Here is a 21116-nt window from a genome sequence, read left to right on the forward strand (position 1 = left end):
GATATTTGAAACTGAATTGGAAAAAAAATGTTTGGTTCTTGTTTTGTATAGCAGGACAAAACTAGAGTATGGACTGAAAGTGGGAGTACAAATAAAATCATTGATGCTAGCCACACACGGCCATCAAATAATGATTGTAATTCACTTTCATTTGCCATTTCCTACTTGACAGTTTAGATTTTTGTACTTAAAGAAGGAGACATTAGAAAGTGGGCTTTTATCTTCCGTTAGGACTGTCACTACCCGACCTGTCCCGGAGGCACGATCCATTCTGCGCGAACAGATAAACAGCTGGGTGTTCATAAATAATGTAGTTATGGTACTAAAACGATTTATTTCTATCCTTAACTCACTAAAGAATACTAATACACATCTGTTAAAAAATGTTTTATGACTTTAGTGATACAATGTTTATGCTTTCTACATTTTCTTTGTTAAACTGCTTCTCTGCAGTCAACATCAGACATGCTCACACCAGTCCGGCAAAATATGATTAAACCATGTTTATCTGCATTTTAGTTGTTTCTTTCTTTAGATTACGCCCTATTCACCATAATGTTAACATGAGAGGAAAACATAAAACTCAAAAAGACTAGATCTAACCTTTAACATATTACACTATATTGCCAAAAGTATTTGCTCACCTGCCTTGACTCACATATGAGCTTAAGTGACATCCCGTTCCTAATCCATAGGGTTCAATATGACGTCGGTCCACCCTTTGCAGCTAGAACAGCTTCAACTCTTCTGGGAAGGCTGTCCACAAGGTTTAGGAGTGTGTTTATGGGAATTTTTGACCATTCTTCCAGAAGCGCATTTGTGAGGTCGCACACTGATGTTGGACGAGAAGGCCTGGCTCTCAGTCTCCGCTCTAATTCATCCCAAAGGTGTTCTATCGGGTTGAGGTCAGGACTCTGTGCAGGCCAGTCAAGTTCATCCACACCAGACTCTGTCATCCATGTCTTTATGGACCTTGCTTTGTGCACTGGTGCACAGTCATGTTGGAAGAGGAAGGGGCCAGCTCCAAACTGTTCCCACAAAGTTGGGAGCATGGAATTGTCCAAAATGTCTTGGTATGCTGAAGCATTCAGAGTTCCTTTCACTGGAACTAAGGGGCCAAGCCCAGCTCCTGAAAAACAACCTCACACCATAATCCCCCCTCCACCAAACTTTACACTTGGCACAATGCAGTCAGACAAGTACCGTTCTCCTGGCAACCGCCAAACCCAGACCCGTCCATCAGATTGCCAGATGGAGAAGCGCGATTCGTCACTCCAGAGAACGCGTCTCCACTGCTCTAGAGTCCAGTGGCGGCGTGCTTTACACCACCGCATCCGACGCTTTGCATTGCACTTGGTGATGTATGGCTTGGATGCAGCTGCTCGACCATGGAAACCCATTCCATGAAGCTCTCTGCGCACTGTTCTTGAGCTAATCTGAAGGCCACATGAAGTTTGGAGGTCTGTAGTGATTGACTCTGCAGAAAGTTGGCGACCTCTTCGCACTATGCGCGTCAGCATCCGCTGACCCCGCTCCGTCAGTTTACGTGGCCTACCACTTCGTGGCTGAGTTGCTGTCGTTCCCAAACACTTCCATTTTCTTATAATACAGCTGACAGTTGACTGTGGAATATTTAGGAGCGAGGAAATTTCACGACTGGATTTGTTGCACAGGTGGCATCCTATCACAGTTCCACGCTGGAATTCACTGAGCTCCTGAGAGCGACCCATTCTTTCACAAATGTTTGTAAAAACAGTCTGCTTGCCTAGGTGCTTGAATTTATACACCTGTGGCCATGGAAGTGATTGGAACACCTGATTCCAATAATTTGGATGGGTGAGCAAATACTTTTGGCAATATAGTGTATATTTTAGTATGTTTACTATTTTTTGGGGAGGGAAAACGTCATTTAGGTATTTTTAACAAAATAAAGTCGAGGACGACCCGGATGTATATCTGGATGCGCATGTGCAAATGTGCATCCGGGACAGAACGGGTAGTGACAAGAACTTAAAGTTTGAAAACGTTGTCTCTGATCCACTCGTAGTATACTATTAGGAAAATGTTGCTGTATGAAAATAAATTAAATCTACCAGCATTAGGGTTGCCCATAGCTATTCTTGTTTAGATATCGATGAGAACAAAACAGAGAAAACATGATGTTTTGATATTGCAGCTAAATATCACAATGACTCCATAGATTGCAATTAACACAAATTTTCCTCGCTACCCTCTTTTCCATCATGTTCCCACCACTTCCTCTCAGCTTTACTTTCTCTTTCAAAAAGACAAGCAAAGAAGACAGCACATGATTGAGTGGAAAATTAAAAATATGTAACTTTGCCTCCAAGTGGTCCTTTTGTTGTTAGGATACTGCAAACATTTGTGATATTGTGAGAAAAACAGTGATTCAGTGTGTTTTCCAGCTTTAATGAGGATTTACACAGTTGATTTGTCAAAATGAAGAGGTCACAACAACAATTAGTGAAAAAAGGCTATAAATTTGAAACCCTCCTTAAATGTCAAAGAATTCAAATTTTTAACACTGGGCTATTTAATAAAAAACCCTCTTCATGTAATTATTATAAGAACAAGTATTAAATAGAGTGTGAGGTTAAAATCAAAACTCTACACATTAAACTAGAATAAAAAATGGTATGGGCTGGCCCATTCCTGGCTTATTTCTACCATTTTAGCTATTGCCCTCTTTATATAATAAAAAATAAAAATTATAAATAGATAAAACAACAAGATCAAGTGATATAAATGAATCACAGCTCAAAACCACAATGTTTCCTTGTTCTATGGCTGTTTTATTTTTTTTCTGACACGGCTGTCTATGTAACTCTAAACGGAAATCCTTTTACTGTATTTGCTGGTCATGCTTTTAAATCCAACTAAAATAATCAACTTTTTCAACTTTACCTAAAAGAATGTATTTCATGCAATAAAATCCTAACTTTTATTATGAAAAGTGGAAAAGTTCTCAATTCTTATTTCTGACTAACTATTGAGATTAAAGATTGACCCACCACCTCAGACTTGTTTCAGAGACAAAAACAAAGTCATCAATATTTCAATGAGCCACACAGACAGATGAAAGAATGTTTTACATGAATCTAACTTAATGCCACTAAATAAGTGATGCTAAACATCTGTAAAACATTTTCTTTGTTTTTATTTTTATTTTCAATCCTTAATAAAAACATTAAAGACTTTTATCTTTCATTGTAAAGGCCTTCTTCGTGCATAAAATAGTTACCTGATAGTACGCTGCCTGATGGAAGACTTTGCAGCTTTGAATTGTTTCTTGAGAATAGATGGTTCTTCTTTGCATCTGATATTATCTGTTTATGTGTTGATGATATATTAATGTTTGCATGCATACAAACCAACCAAACACAGATGAGGTCTGTCTTTTCCATTAAAGGATTGTTCGGTTATAGAGCTGAAAGGAACAATTACCTGAAAGTGAAATGTACTCATTGTAATGTATCAATTAAAATACAATAAAAACTTCATTGAAGCCGTGTAATTCTTAGTAAAGAAAGTAATAACAGTACTTGTCACTTAAAAAAGTAAACACATATATGTTCTGTAGGTATGACCTATACTGTAGAGGAGGATATATTGTTTGGTTTAAAATGATTGCTATTTGATTACTCCCCCACAGCCTGTGCAGCATAAACAGAGGACAAGTAAAATAAAAAATGTCTGCACATTGTTTCAATCAGTGGGCTAACGTCTGTAAATAAAGACCAAGAAGTCCATCATACTTTGTAAAATGACAGATCACCTTTTTTCCCCCTTACTTTCTGGGATTAAATCAGACTTTCCCTGTTAGGAAACAGGATTATCAAAAGTTTTTTTTTTTTTTGCTAAATCCAATAGCAATCTGGAAGACATTTCAGAAATATATTTATAATATAGTTCAATTTAGATTCTGAAGTTTACATACACTATGATTAAAAAGCCTTTAGAAACAATCCAAATCTCAGATGATGTCATCATGGCTTTATATGTAGCTTACAAACTTTGAGCTACAAGAAAGTACGCTTCAGAATATTCTATGAAACCATGGATCAAAGGGACAACTTGTTGTGTAACAAGACAATTCATGACAGGAAATAAAATGTCTGGTCCATCAATGGGTACAATTTTTAGCTGCCTCTAGGTGCATCATTTATCTGTTCAGTAATTTATATGAAAATATAAACACCATGGGACCTTCAGCTATCATATCATTCAGGAGGTAGGGAGACAAAATGTTTTTGGTGTGATGTTTATCAAAAGAAAAAGCAAGCCAACCTAGGCTTTTGTGGATAACTCGCCAAAGGTTTATTTGGTTTGCCAATCATGGTATAGCCACACATTAATGAAGCACGAGTTCTGCTAAATCATCCACATCCATGTGATCCATGGGTTATTCCAGACCGTCGATCTGCCATTGCTATGTTTGTCTTTGGGTATGTTCCTTTTTTTTTTTAAGAAATGCAGTGGGATTTTAATGCAAGGTGATGTAATGAGACACACATCTTCAAAACATTTTTAATTTGTAAAGCTACTCCACAGGATATTATCGTAAAGACCTTGGAAATGAATTTATATTTGGCAAACGTGCAATGGGCCTATCGGTGGTTTTATTTTTGTTTTCTGTGGTTTTTGCCCTTTGAACTCGCCCATGGACACCATTTTTATTATTGCAACATGCTTCCTGTTTCCAAATGTTGAACTCTGACCTTATCTGATTCAAATTAAGCCTACTCTGCTTTGGATGTTTTTATAGGCTTTTCTTTAACCTCCTAGAGCAATGCACTAGTGAGTTCTTTGGGTAATCCTTGCAGACTGGTCACTCCTGAGAAGAATCATGGTTGTTTGAACTTTTATCCATGTGGATAGTAGTACTCACTGTGGTGTCAGGCTCCCAAATCATTAGATATTTGTTGGTAAAACTATCTAAACTGATATATATCCATTACTTTATTTTTCCTCTCTTTTTTTATTGGCATGGTTATTTTTTTTTTATATTTCAGATTTCTCCATGTGGAAGAAAACAGGTAATTTTTAACTAGTATCATGATTCTATAATAATCAGGTCTGAGTGTGGCTTGTTAAAGTAAAATTAGCTGTCTAAAAAATGTGGTTACATGTAATGTGTGAGTAAATAGGGGATGGGAGATATCTTATCAGATTGGTTTGGACAGCTTTACTTAATTATGGGGGCATATGGTACTCCAACATACTAAAAGTTGATCAATTCTGTTAAGACCTAAGAGTTTTTGTAAGAGAGGTATACTGACGATCAAGGAACATAGCAGACAGGGTGGGGAGAAGGTTGTGAAGAAATTTAGAGCACAGTTGAGTTCTAGAAAATGTCCAAAGCTTTGAATAGACACAGAATATGGCTCAGTTACAAACTTACTAAGAGATGGCCATCAAAGAGTGAAGCAGCCAAGAGAATCATGGCAGCTCTACAGTGTTAAACAGCTCAGGTGGGAGAATTTGTTGATACGGAAACCATGAGTTGTCTGGACATCTTAAGTCTGATTGTTCCTTATGTTCCGAATCCTAACAGAAACACTTTGCTCTCAATCTGCAGATTTACTAGTGGTTCCTAGAATTCCTAAAGAAGAATTGGAAGCAGATCTTTAGTTATAAGGCTCCTCTCCAGCGGAACCAACTAACAGTTTCAGTCTATGAGGCAGGCACTCTTCCTACTTTTAAGACTGGGATTAAAACTTTCACTGTTTATAAAATCTTATAATTAAGAATGGCTCACGTTATCCTGAGTTATCTCTATAGTTAGGCTGCTATAGGCTTACACTGCTGGAGTATGTAGAGACCACTTTTCATAATTCTGCTTCATTCTAGTTCTATTATTCAATTTCCAGTATTTGTTAGTTCAACTTCTGACTTTATGCCCTCTCTTGTCATAGTAGCTTATTTTTTCTGGTGCTCTTTTTAGCTGTGACACCAATTATATGATGATATTTCTTCCCTAGACATAGCTATGAGCTAAGTTTTTACTGTGACTACTGTTTACACTTCAATTAATCTTTTTTGACATAAAAACAGCTTATAGCATGCCGGCTTAAATGATTATTTCCACCTAGGAAGCTAGTTTACCATGACCCTTTCTAATATAGAAAGCATTTATATATTAGTTCTTCTATGTTCCTCTTGTATGTCTGCTTCTGTCTTTCCCAAATCAGGCGGCCGCCCAAATCGAGCCAGTTTCTGGTGGTAGTTTCTTCTTATTAAAAGGTAGTTTTTTTCTCTTTACTGTCACTGCATCCATGCTCAGAGTGAGATTGCTGCAAAGTCAATTACACATGCAAGCAAAAGTCTACTGTTTCTACAGCACATGATCATCCAGAAGGAACAAATCCTGTTAAGTCTGCCCGATGCAATCACCTGGGTTTTCTTAGATATAATAGATGTGTCATGATGGGATTTTTATGTCTAACCCATATGCAGAAACACACGGAGGTTAGGAGAAAGTTCAAAGGTTTATTGACAAACAGTGTAAATAAAATGTGAATAGGAACTGGGGTGGTCAGACTGGTCACGGCTGGATCTCCACTGCTAGAGGTGGAACTGATCAGCAGGTGGGGGAACCCTGTGAGTCCAGAGGCTTATCGGCAGGCAGAGGGCTGAGGGCTGAGGGCAGAGGCATAGACTGAGACTGAGTGCAGGCAGGCAGGTTTCAGGCTGAGAGAAGGGATTCGGATCTGCAGGGGGGAAGGGAACCTTGTGAGTCCAGAGGCTGGTCGACAGGCAGAGGACTGAGGTCTGAGGCTGAGACTGAGGGCTGGCAGGCAGATTCCAGGCATGGGCAGAGGCAGAGACTCAGACTCGCCGGAGGCGAAGCAGACGCTCTGGAGGCCGGCCGCGGGGCCGGAGACGAGGCAGAGTCTTAGGAGGCTGGCCGCAGGGCCGGAGGCATGGCAGACGTTCTGGAGTCGGCCGCGGGGCCGGAAGCATGGCAGAGTCTCTTATAACTTGCAAATGTTGTTTTATATATTATTAATTTTTCTTCTGAGGGTGTTCTTTTCTCCCTTAGGCTGCCTTTTAAATATCCTTCTTTTTCTCAATTAGGGTTTTATATAAATACTTAGCAAAAAAGCAACAGGAGACAACCTTTTGAATAAAGGGTTTCAGGTACTAGATAATGATGTTCCTTCATACAAATCACAGGCATACAGATTTATGATGATAAACATGTTAACAGAAATTTATGGAAATAAAAATAGTAGGGGTTAAGTCATAAGCGTCGTTAGACCTATTTAAGGGTGGCTTCAGTCACCCTTTCTTTGGCATTAGCCACCCTATAATTATTTTGCGATTTAAAAAAAAATTTTTTTTTTTCTGTATTTATTTTTTCCTCATATTTTCCCAAAACTACGGAGCCCCCTAGGGGACATGGGGATTTTTTTTTCTTTTGCGTTCCCTCGCAATACTTTTGCGTTCCCTCGCAATACTTTTGCGTTCCCTCGCAATACTTTTGCGTTACCTCGCAATACTTTTGCGTTCCCTCGCAAAACCTTTTGCGTTACCTCGCAATACTTTTGCGTTCCCTCGCAAAAACTTTTGCGTTCCCTCGCAAAACCTTTTGCGTTACCTCGCAATAGGGCTTGGTCGTCGTGACCATGTTGACGGCGCACTTTACGGCTTCCTTAGACTATTGCCTGTGTTCTCCCTCTCAGTCGTGTTTTATTTCGTTTAATTTCACCGTAACTTGATTTCAACCATGGTAAACCGTTGCTGTATTGTGGGCTGTAACAGCGCATCACATGATCGCCGAGGGAAAAACCTACAAAATGGGATAACTTTCCACCGCTGTCCTGCCTGGAGGCGCAAACACGGAGACCAAGTTTCACAGATAACAAAGAGTCGTCGGCTAGCTTGGATCGCGGCTGTAAGACGACAGAACAGAACTTTCCACAGTATCCTGATGTCAATGCGAGTGTGTTCCCTGCATTTTCATTCTGGTAAGTTAAAGATGCACGGTTTTATTTTATAGCCTACAGTGTTTCCTTCCTTCATCCGTGGCACCACATACAAGCATGAACGCGCGCCCAGAGACTGTTGATATAGCATTTTCATCCTCGTTGGTTGATATAGCATTTTATCCTCTTTGGTAGAACACACTGCCAGTTCCTACAAGGACAGGGACATCCCTCTCCATTTTCAAAAAAAACCCTGAGGTTGACAGCTGTCATAGCACCACTTATAAATTTTGCTGATCCTAGCGCTTACCAGCCGTCTTGTAATGTAATGTAATCATATAATACAATTTAATAATGTGTATATTGAGGATCATTGATAACATTATGGTTCTATATGTGTTCAACACTGCTGCTGTGGATAATAATTTTAAATTGTGTCACCAGGAAAACCAGCAAATGAAATGTACACCTCGCATCCGGATTGGGCACCATCACTACACTTGGGCCACACTGAGATAAAGGCCACACAGACTGCACGCTATGAGAGACAGGAAAAGAGAAAACGGCAAAGGACTGACAGTACACCTGCGAGGATGAGACAGCTATTGATGACCTTGTTCCGCCCGGTAAGCCTTACAGAGCCAGCAGATTCAACACCGTATGTTGCTTTTGTGGCTTTTTCAGCTGCATGATGCACATTTAGCTAAAAGATGTCCTTATTTTATCCATAGTGGAGACACCAGCACCAGCTGAGGATGGAGCTGAGCAGACACCGCTGACAGAATGTGACTTCTGTCAGCGCCGGCGTGCTGAAATCAACCGGCTGCTGGAGGAGAACAGGACCCTGAAACGTGAGCTTGGCCAGAGACTTCAAGCTTAACACTAGCTTTGTGACCATTCATTCAGTGAAAGGAATCTCAAATCTTCATCAAAACATTATTCAAAATATAAAAAAAAAATTTAAGAATAATTTGCTGAAATAGAAATCAGCATTTGTTTGATACTTAGTGTTAGAAAAAAAATGTGTCCTAACAGGTTTTCTGAACCATCTTCTAATCTAGTCTCCCCCAGCTGCTGGTAGAAACAAGATTTTTTTACCATCATTCAGAAACTGGATAGGTGTTACATCTGTATTTTGTTGAAAATCATTTATTGAACATTGTTATTAATAAAATTTTAAGGAATAGATTAAATAGTCAAAGATCCGCAAAATATAAAAAAATAAACAATAGTGCAGTGCTGTGGCCATTCAAGTTAACTCCTAGTTTGAATCAGAGTCTTTCAAAGTGAACTATTTAGAAAAATGAGTGCAGTATTGACTGCGGGTTATTAAATCTGACCTCATAAAACACTGTAACGGGTAACTTTGAGCTTAAATCATTCAGTCAGAGGTATTATGCAGGTTTAAATGTCCTGTGCTCATTTCATTTCTTTTTCTTTTAAGTGATATAACAATATAACAGCGTGGTTGTTATACTTTACTGTTGTATAACTGTGATTTATATGATATGTATACACATGCATGAGGGGTTGAGGTTAACGTTTGCTTTCCAGCATAGAATGAAATATAATGGTGTCCTTACCTGCATAATTTATGTCTATTTTTTTTCTCCTCAGGTCTTGCACTCTCAGCGCATTAATGAGACTCCCCTGAAGCCATGGGTCATCATTGCTGACGATGGGCAGGTTTGCTGTGCACACTGTACATGCATGGCTGGAATTGCAGAGGCATGTACACATGTTGGGGCTCTGCTGTTTAAGATTGAGGCAGCAGTCCGCATCCGTGGGAAAAAGACTGTGACAGATGTGCCAGCTTATTGGAAAATACCAGCAGGTATCAACAAAGTCAGCGGTGAAGTCGCCCACAAGATGGACTTCACTTCATCCAAAGTGCAGAGGATTGCTCTGGACAGAGTCATCGGTGACAACATTCCCATGCCTGGCCTACGGACACGGGCCAGCAGACGCACTGCCCAAGCCACATTGGACGACTTATCGTCAATGTTCCCTGTTCTTCAGAACCATAGGTCAGTTTGTATGTCCACAGTGAAGCCCTACTTTCACAACTATGCTGCTCCTGTCCAGCCAGCTGTGATCCCAAAACCCCTGCAAGACCGTCTGCGCGACCCAAAGTTTGAAAATGCTCCACCAGCTGTCCTTCTCCAGCACTGTGAGACAGTGAAAGACATTGCAGCTGCATATTATTGCACGTCGTTATATTACAATACAATTATAGATTATATTATTGTATATCATGACATATTGCATCGCAGCCTTTATTTATACAATTTAAGAAATGCATATTGTTAAAAGTAATTATATAAGACATTGCACTAACATTGTTTTTTAATGTGTACTATAGTACCGGTAATAATTTGCACTACTTCAAATGTTATTGATATCTGTTATTACTTAATTTGATCTACCTCCAATTTTTATGTTTGTAATTGATGTTTCATAAATACGTATTTTTTATTACTTTGGAATTTTTTTTATACATAGACATTTTTTATAAAAAGCATAGTATTTTGTATTATTACATTGTATTGTTATATTTGCATATTATTGCACGTTGTTATATTATACAATTATAGATTATATTATTGTATATCATGACATATTGCATCGCAGCCTTTATTTATACAATTTAAGTAATGCATATTATTATAAATACTTATATAAGAATTTGCACTAACAGTGTTTAACTGTTAATGTTTACTATAACTACAATTTGTATAATAATAATTTGCAATATCTCCACTTTCCATTTCTCCATTGATGTTTCATTAAGACCGACTTATTAATAGGATTGAACATTTTGTATAAATACATACTATGTTATTGTAAGTAATTGCACTGCATTTTCATCGCGTTCATTTTTTATTTGTAACCATTTACCTACAAGCATTCAAACTGCACTGCTCTGTTCTGCGCTGCACTGTGTTCTCAAGTTTCACTACTTGCAAATAAACACTGAAAAGGATCTGATCGTTTGAGACCTCTTGCTTTTGGGTATGGATGCAAAACACACCTATGGCTAAAAAACAACCCACTTGTTAAATGTTTGCTTAGAGTGTATTGTTGATACAAAGAAATTGTCAATTCCATATTGAGCATCAATCTTTTCTTTAATACAGTAATTCATAAACACCAGAATAAAGTGGTTGACTTTAAGGTGTGGAAGTCCAGTGTAGTATTTCACTTTGACGGTGTCTTCCTTCAGGAAATCTTCATCCATTTTTCTCTGGCCAAGCTCACGTTTCAGGGTCCTGTTCTCCTCCAGCAGCCGGTTGATTTCAGCACGCCGGCGGTGTCTGCTCAGCTCCATCCTCAGCTGGTGCTGGTGTCTCCACTATGGATAAAATAAGGACATCTTTTAGCTAAATGTGCATCATGCAGCTGAAAAAGCCACAAAAGCAACATACGGTGTTGAATCTTCTGGCTCTGTAAGGCTTACCGGGTGGAACAAGGTCATCAATAGCTGTCTCATCCTCGCAGGTGTACTGTCAGTCCTTTGCCGTTTTCTCTTTTCCTGTCTCTCATAGCGTGCAGTCTGTGTGGCCTTTATCTCAGTGTGGCCCGAGTGTAGTGATGGTGCCCAATCCGGATGCGAGGTGTACATTTCATTTGCTGGTTTTCCTGGTGACACAATTTAAAATTATTATCCACAGCAGCAGTGTTGAACACATATAGAACCATAATGTTATCAATGATCCTCAATATACACATTATTAAATTGTATTATATGATTACATTACATTACAAGACGGCTGGTAAGCGCTAGGATCAGCAAAATTTATAAGTGGTGCTATGACAGCTGTCAACCTCAGGGTTTTTTTTGAAAATGGAGAGGGATGTCCCTGTCCTTGTAGGAACTGGCAGTGTGTTCTACCAAAGAGGATAAAATGCTATATCAACCAACGAGGATGAAAATGCTATATCAACAGTCTCTGGGCGCGCGTTCATGCTTGTATGTGGTGCCACGGATGAAGGAAGGAAACACTGTAGGCTATAAAATAAAACCATGCATCTTTAACTTACCAGAATGAAAATGCAGGGAACACACTCGCATTGACATCAGGATACTGTGGAAAGTTCTGTTCTCTCGTCTTACAGCCGCGATCCAAGCTAGCCGACGACTCTTTGTTATCTGTGAAACTTGGTCTCCGTGTTTGCGCCTCCAGGCAGGACAGCGGTGGAAAGTTATCCCATTTTGTAGGTTTTTCCCTCGGCGATCATGTGATGCGCTGTTACAGCCCACAATACAGCAACGGTTTACCATGGTTGAAATCAAGTTACGGTGAAATTAAACGAAATAAAACACGGCTGAGAGGGAGAACACAGGCAATAGTCTAAGGAAGCCGTAAAGTGCGCCGTCAACATGGTCACGACGACCAAGCCCTATTGCGAGGTAACGCAAAAGGTTTTGCGAGGGAACGCAAAAGTTTTTGCGAGGGAACGCAAAAGTATTGCGAGGTAACGCAAAAGTATTGCGAGGGAACGCAAAAGAAAAAAAATTCCCCATGTCCCCTAGGGGGCTCCGTACAAAACAAATGCAGTAAAGCACCGAATAAAAGCCATAAAGAAGACAAGTTAATCTGAACAATCATAGGCGTAACTTCCTTAAGGACTGGTGTGGACATGTCCCCACCAATATTTTGTACACGTATTTTGCTTTCGGTGCTGTGTATATCTGATTAAAACCCCATTCATGCCGCTCCTCAGAAAGAAAATAAAAAAAAGTTCTCCCCGCTGCTCACCGTCCACAAACCCCGACAAAAAAACTCAGAAATAAGAATCTGTTGCCTCTCGCTTTCTCCCCATCACCCCCCTCCGTCCTCTCCCCATAACATTTGAATTGAAGATATCCGCGGGTGACGGGTCGGGTTCGGTAGTCATCCTGACGGGTTCGGGAGGGTGCGGGTTGGTAAAACTCGTCCCATGCAGGTCTCTAAGCTACACTACATTCAGTATCGTTGCCATAGAAACAGACAACAGCGCCAATATATCAGAATTATACTAAAACACACGCAAATAATTTCCCACATAAAAAACAGGACTTTCAGTCCATTACAGTTTTCCGTTTTTAGAGGGTTGATTATTTTGCGTTTATTAAGTGATGGCTGTGGTATATTAGCTTTCACTGCTATAAGCTTTCGCAGCAGTGATTGATTAATTTAAACACCTGCTCTACTGATGGTCTATCGGAGTTGGTGTTTAGGTTGAACATAAAGAACATCTTTTATTTGAAGCTTCTTGTAGCTACTGTTTTAATCCCGGCTTCACTTAAAACTTTTTCCTGACTTTGATAGTGTTGCCATTCAGTTGCAAGCACTGCGCCCCTTTTTCTTTTATATGTACACGTACATTTAAGATTTAGCGTGTTATGATGACAACTCATGAGCAAGCTGCTTTTTGCAATCTAGCAGGGAGGTGTGACGTCACTCTGCAGGGGGTCCAAAGATAAAAGATTTAAACAATTTTGGCATTGGAATTTCAGATTTAAGGGAGTCAGAAAGTTCACTTAGTAAAAGTGCAAATAATAAATCTGATTACCGATTACTTTTAAGCTGGTTGAACATACTGCGACAGACTGGTGACCTGTCCAGGGTGATCCCACCTCTCACCCAGAACGTGGCTGGAGATATGCACCAGCACCTCCTGATCCCACTGAGGGATAAGGTTAAAGAAAATGGATGGTTGAACATAGTCCGCTCTCCCAGATTCTATCAAATCAGTATTGATACCCTCAGGGGCGGATTTAGGAAATTTGGGGCCCTAGGCAAAGACAGGCAGGGGGCCCCCTGAGAAGTAAACCCATAAAACAGACCCATTCTACAGATAGAGAAATGTTAATAGAATAGACATCCATTATTTGTTCTAGGTTTTGTCCCTCTCTTCTTGTCCCTTTTTCCTCTCTATTTATCAGCGTTCTGATGGCATTTTAGCCAAAGGATTTTTATCAAAAACATAATTAATGTGCACAAATAAGGATTAGTTGTATTAACCATACATGGAAACAGAGTTTTATGGGGCCCCCAGAACTTGGGGCCCTGGGCAACTGCCTAGTATTGCCTAATGGTAAATCCCCCCCTGGATACCCTGCTGGTGGATGTTCTTGACAGAAAGACGGAGTTGCTTAATCATATTCTGCTTAAGGCCCCATAAGATCTTGTCCGAGTCCTGGTTTAAAAGTAAATTAATTTTAAAAAGTGACCCAAAATTGACTGTCAATAAATGTTCTACAAAATTGATATATTTATTTGATTTCTTTGATTTGTACTGTCTGTTTAGATTTATGTGATATTTTTTGCACAAAATATATAAGTGAATATTGTAACAGTTATGTTTTCAACTGTAAGCATTAAATTGATAAATGTTATTCGCATTTTTTTGGCTTTATCCTTTCCAACAAAAAAAAAAAGGCGTCGCGCAGGTAGCTCCCTTTCCTTATGAGCTGTCCCCACCAACTTTCAACAAAAAGTTACACCCTTGTCTTACACAAACCTTAGCAGGTGCACTGAAAAAATTTGGCCCGCGCTTTGCGCGCGCTATATCTTCTAGGGGCTGAGCCACCCTTGTCTCTTAAACCTAGAGACGCCCCTGGGTTAAGTGACCCACCCAAGGGCAGGTTGGCATGTGTAAAAAGGAATCAGGCATCAACCCTACAACTTTAGGATTACAGGGCTGCTACTCTTATTCACTAAACCATGTGAAAGAGTTTAGTTATTGTTTTATATCTGTGATTAAAAATCCAAGCTTTTGTCTCTTTTGCAAAAGTGAAAGAAAAAACTAATTTGATTTTCACATTTTATCTATTTTAAGAACCTTTGTTTGCCCTGCACTCTGTTTGAAAATCAATTAAACGGACAGGCTGTAAATACTGATAAACAAAGCTAAGCCAGGAAGTACTCTCAAAAGATACATGATAATAATCCGAGGGCTTCTAAAAATATCACTATGCCATCCGCCACCAGAGTAAACCTTCAAGTCTGCTTAGTTCCACTGCCTGGGTCTATTTAGGGGAGCTCTACAGGCTTAAGAACTGGGCCTGAAATTTCTTTGCAGGAACATATTTATGGGACCTGTTGAAAAATGTCACAGGCTCCAGTTTTGCCCTTGGGCATCCAGAATCCCAAAGCTGAGACCAGGAGGCCCAATATAACAGCTATTGTGAAGCCCTGATGCTAAGCTTAACGGAAGCACGTGACCTCCACCCTACCTCCAGATGAACTTCACGGCAGGTGCCTGACTGCATACAAGGGCCTAAACATCCCTAATGTGGATTTAGTCGTCTGTCTTTTCTATGCAGCTCTCTGAGCACCACACCTGGAGAGACAATCCCATCAGCGCCTAAATGAATATTCTGCAGCGTGCAGGTCAAGCATAATTAAAAAGAGCTCTCTCAGGTGTGAAGTGTAAACAGTGAGGAAAGGGGATTTATAATTACAAGAAACACAGTCAATTAAAACCCCCAAAATAAGTTCTATTCAGGTTGAATAGACAGAGATATTGGCTAAATCCTGCAGGCTTAGGACTGTTATCTTTAGCCAACACACTACTACATCTGTTGACCCAAGCAGCTCTCACACAATGAGAACAAGAATGCAAAGTATTTCAGTTGTAGCAACAAGTAGGAGCAGCAAATAGTTCTCAAAAGCTTCTGGCGAGTGAAGCATTCATAATGTCATGTCCAATATGCTGACACAAGTAATTAAATATCATGTCAATATGCTTCTGAATAAACATTGATTTTAAAAATAGATGTTATGGTAAGATCCATTAAGAAACTGTCAAATTAATAAAAAAAACTGTATAAAAAATGAGGTTAACTTGGATAATTTCTGTTAACTCTGAAGATTATAGTTTATTCATTTTGCAATAAGATTTGAATATTATGAGACAAAGACACAAAAAAAAAAACTAACTCGAGAAATGTCATGGTGAAGACTGCTGACCTGACAGTTTTCAAGCATTTAGTGAGTCTTTGAGCCCTCCCTAAGAAGGGTGGGTCACACATAAATATTGCTAAAGAATATGGCTGCTCAAAGAGTCATATATCTTAGAGTACTTTTGGAAAGTTTAGTGGAAGAAAAACTATACTAAAACAATTTCAACAGGGATAAACAAATCTTCTAAGGCCTTTGGGTAAAATCCCATGCGCTAAGCGTTCTTTAGGGTCAAATTAACTGAGGCATACGCCTTACAATTTAACCAGTAAAATACCAGCCAACATTTTTTTTTGCAAGATTTAAACAGTTAAACGCTTAGATTCGTTAAGATTCAGACAAACTGCTGTGAGAAAAATCTAAAGTACAGACACAAGAATTATGTGCACTGGCATATTGGCATACATGCAACATGACATTGTTAAAAATTTCATTTAAACGTCAAAGCTAGTAAAAACTTTTACTTAAAAAGCCTTGAAGTCAGTTCCTTTAACCCTAAAAATAGAAGGCAGCTAACACTAACAATTTAGAGTTCTTAAGTTAAATGAGGGGAATGGAAGGCTAGCAGTTATGGCATTGTGATTGGAATCTGGAGGTTCTGAGGTCCACAGACTGCCACTCTGGGTCCCTGAGCAAAGACCCTTTACCTCTCACTGCTCCCTGAGCGCCGCACAATGGCAGCCCACTGCTCCCCAGGGATGGGTTAAATGTAGAGTTAATGTTGTTGCTCTTTTCTTTTGACTGTGTGATGACAATGAAAATGCTAAAACCGCTGGAAAATAAATTACAAGAGTAGATATTTGCCACAAAAGGATGTTTAAAACGAGAGGATGAAAAACATTAAACCTTAATAAAGAAAAAAAAAAAGAACTTTATTCATTTGGTCAGAACTTTATTCATTTGATCAGGAGTTTATTCATTTGGTCAGAACTTTATTCATTTGGTCAGGACTTTATTCATTTGGTCAGGGGTTTATTCATTTGGTCAGAACTTTATTCATTTGGTCAGGGGTTTATTCATTTGGTCAGAACTTTATTCATTTGGTCAGGACATTATTAATTTGGTCAGAACTTTATTCATTTGTCAGAACTTTATTCATTTGGTCAGGGGTTTATTCATTTAGTCAGAACTTTATTCATTTGGTCAGGGGTTTATTCATTTGGTCAGAACTTTATTCATTTGGTCAGGGGTTTATTCATTTGGTCAGAACTTTATTCATTTGGTCAGGACTTTATTCATTTGGTCAGAACTTTATTCATTTGTCAGAACTTTATTCATTTGGTCAGGGGTTTATTCATTTGGTCAGAACTTTATTCATTTGGTCAGGGGTTTATTCATTTGGTCAGAACTTTATTCATTTGGTCAGGACATTATTCATTTGGTTAGGACTTTATTCATTTGGTCAGAACTTTATTCATTTGTCAGAACTTTATTCATTTGGCCAGGAGTTTATTCATTTGGTCAGGACATTATTCATTTGGTTAGGACTTTATTCATTTGGTCAGGACTTTATTCATTTGGTCAGAACTTTATTCATTTGGTCAGAACTTTATTCATTTGTCAGAACTTTATTCATTTGGTCAGAACTTTATTCATTTGGTCAGGACATTATTCATTTGGTTAGGACTTTATTCATTTGGTCAGAACTTTATTCATTTGTCAGAACTTTATTCATTTGGTCAGGGGTTTATTCATTTGGTCAGAACTTTATTCATTTGGTCAGAACTTTATTCATTTGGTCAGGGGTTTATTCATTTGTCAGAACTTTATTCATTTGTCAGAACTTTATTAATTTGGCCAGGAGTTTATTCATTTGTCAGAACTTTATTCATTTGGCCAGGAGTTTATTCATTTGGTCAGAACTTTATTCATTTGGTCAGGGGTTTATTCATTTGGTCAGGGGTTTATTCATTTGGTCAGAACTTTATTCATTTGGTCAGGGGTTTATTCATTTGTCAGAACTTTATTCATTTGTCAGAACTTTATTAATTTGGCCAGGAGTTTATTCATTTGTCAGAACTTTATTCATTTGGCCAGGAGTTTATTCATTTGGTCAGAACTTTATTCATTTGGTCAGGGGTTTATTCATTTGTCAGAACTTTATTCATTTGGTCAGAACTTTATTCATTTGGCCAGGAGTTTATTCATTTGGTCAGAACTTTATTCATTTGGTCAGAACTTTATTCATTTGGTCAGGACTTTATTCATTTGGCCAGGACTTTATTCATTTGGTCAGAACTTTATTCATTTGGTCAGGGGTTTATTCATTTGGTCAGAACTTTATTCATTTGGTCAGGGGTTTATTCATTTGGTCAGAACTTTATTCATTTGGTCAGGGGTTTATTCATTTGGTCAGACCTTTATTCATTTGTCAGAACTTTATTCATTTGGCCAGGAGTTTATTCATTTGTCAGAACTTTATTCATTTGGCCAGGAGTTTATTCATTTGGTCAGAACTTTATTCATTTGGTCAGGAGTTTATTCATTTGGTCAGAACTTTATTCATTTGGTCAGGACTTTATTCATTTGGTCAGAACTTTATTCATTTGGTCAGAACTTTATTCATTTGGTCAGGGGTTTATTCATTTGGTCAGAACTTTATTCATTTGGTCAGGGGTTTATTCATTTGGTCAGAACTTTATTCATTTGTCAGAACTTTATTCATTTGGCCAGGAGTTTATTCATTTGTCAGAACTTTATTCATTTGGCCAGGAGTTTATTCATTTGGTCAGAACTTTATTCATTTGGTCAGAACTTTATTCATTTGGTCAAGACTTTATTTATTTGTCAGAACTTTATTCATTTGGCCAGGAGTTTATTCATTTGGTCAGAACTTTATTCATTTGGTCAGGGGTTTATTCATTTGGTCAGAACTTTATTCATTTGGCCAGGAGTTTATTCATTTGGTCAGAACTTTATTCATTTGGTCAGGAGTTTATTCATTTGATCAGGAGTTTATTCATTTGATCAGGAGTTTATTCATTTGGTCAGGAGTTTATTCATTTGGTCAGAACTTTATTCATTTGGTCAGGACTTTATTCATTTGGTCAGGAGTTTATTCATTTGGTCAGAACTTTATTCATTTGGTCAGGACTTTATTCATTTGGTCAGAACTTTATTCATTTGGTCAGGAGTTTATTCATTTAGTCAGAACTTTATTCATTTGGTCAGAACTTTATTCATTTGGTCAGAGCTTTATTCATTTGGTCAGGAGTTTATTCATTTGGTCAGAACTTTATTCATTTGGTCAGAACTTTATTCATTTGGTCAAGACTTTATTTATTTGTCAGAACTTTATTCATTTGGCCAGGAGTTTATTCATTTGGTCAGAACTTTATTCATTTGGTCAGGGGTTTATTCATTTGGTCAGAACTTTATTCATTTGGCCAGGAGTTTATTCATTTGGTCAGAACTTTATTCATTTGGTCAGGAGTTTATTAATTTGATCAGGAGTTTATTCATTTGGTCAGGAGTTTATTCATTTGGTCAGAACTTTATTCATTTGGTCAGGAGTTTATTCATTTGGTCAGAACTTTATTCATTTGGTCAGAACTTTATTCATTTGGTCAGAGCTTTATTCATTTGGTCAGGAGTTTATTCATTTGGTCAGAACTTTATTCATTTGGTCAGCAGTTTATTCATTTGGTCAGAACTTTATTCATTTGGTCAGAGCTTTATTCATTTGGTCAGGAGTTTATTCATTTGGTCAGAACTTTATTCTTTTGGTCAGGAGTTTATTCATTTGGTCAGAGCTTTATTCATTTGTTCAGGACTTTATTCATTTGGTCAGGGGTTTATTCATTTGGTCAGAACTTTATTCATTTGGTCAGGAGTTTATTCATTTGGTCAGAACTTTATTCATTTGGTCAGGAGTTTATTCATTTGGTCAGAACTTTATTCATTTGGTCAGAACTTTATTCATTTGGTCAGGAGTTTATTCATTTGGTCAGAACTTTATTCATTTGGTCAGGAGTTTATTCATTTGGTCAGAACTTTATTCATTTGGTCAGAACTTTATTCATTTGGTCAGGAGTTTATTCATTTGGTCAGAACTTTATTCATTTGGTCAGAACTTTATTCATTTGGTCAGAACTTTATTCATTTGGTCAGGAGTTTATTCATTTGGTCAGAACTTTATTCATTTGGTCAGAACTTTATTCATTTGGTCAGGAGTTTATTCATTTGGTCAGAGCTTTATTCATTTGGTCAGAACTTTATTCATTTGGTCAGAACTTTATTCATTTGGTCAGGAGTTTATTCATTTGATCAGGAGTTTATTCATTTGATCAGGAGTTTATTCATTTGGTCAGGAGTTTATTCATTTGGTCAGAACTTTATTCATTTGGTCAGGACTTTATTCATTTGGTCAGGAGTTTATTCATTTGGTCAGAACTTTATTCATTTGGTCAGGACTTTATTCATTTGGTCAGAACTTTATTCATTTGGTCAGGAGTTTATTCATTTAGTCAGAACTTTATTCATTTGGTCAGAACTTTATTCATTTGGTCAGAGCTTTATTCATTTGGTCAGGAGTTTATTCATTTGGTCAGAACTTTATTCATTTGGTCAGAACTTTATTCATTTGGTCAGAACTTTATTCATTTGGTCAGGACTTTATTCATTTGGTCAGAACTTTATTCATTTGGTCAGGAGTTTATTCATTTAGTCAGAACTTTATTCATTTGGTCAGGACTTTATTCATTTGGTCAGAGCTTTATTCATTTGGTCAGGAGTTTATTCATTTGGTCAGAACTTTATTCATTTGGTCAGAACTTTATTCATTTGGTCAAGACTTTATTTATTTGTCAGAACTTTATTCATTTGGCCAGGAGTTTATTCATTTGGTCAGAACTTTATTCATTTGGTCAGGGGTTTATTCATTTGGTCAGAACTTTATTCATTTGGCCAGGAGTTTATTCATTTGGTCAGAACTTTATTCATTTGGTCAGGAGTTTATTAATTTGATCAGGAGTTTATTCATTTGGTCAGGAGTTTATTCATTTGGTCAGAACTTTATTCATTTGGTCAGGAGTTTATTCATTTGGTCAGAACTTTATTCATTTGGTCAGAACTTTATTCATTTGGTCAGAGCTTTATTCATTTGGTCAGGAGTTTATTCATTTGGTCAGAACTTTATTCATTTGGTCAGCAGTTTATTCATTTGGTCAGAACTTTATTCATTTGGTCAGAGCTTTATTCATTTGGTCAGGAGTTTATT

At 38.0% G+C, this 21116-nt stretch overlaps 1 long non-coding RNA gene across 1 annotated transcript; it reads left to right on the plus strand.

Moving 5' to 3' along the window:
- The first annotated feature begins 7926 nt into the window (after positions 1-7926).
- Positions 7927-9834, plus strand: LOC119779373. Its single transcript, XR_005280215.1, has 4 exons — positions 7927-7991; positions 8394-8575; positions 8681-8800; positions 9567-9834. It is a non-coding gene; the product is annotated as an uncharacterized LOC119779373 (long non-coding RNA).
- Positions 9835-21116: the final 11282 nt, after the last annotated feature.

Source organism: Cyprinodon tularosa, unplaced genomic scaffold, assembly GCF_016077235.1.
Source record: "Cyprinodon tularosa strain WSP-4 unplaced genomic scaffold, ASM1607723v1 ctg146, whole genome shotgun sequence".
NCBI classification, from domain to species: Eukaryota; Metazoa; Chordata; class Actinopteri; order Cyprinodontiformes; family Cyprinodontidae; genus Cyprinodon; species Cyprinodon tularosa.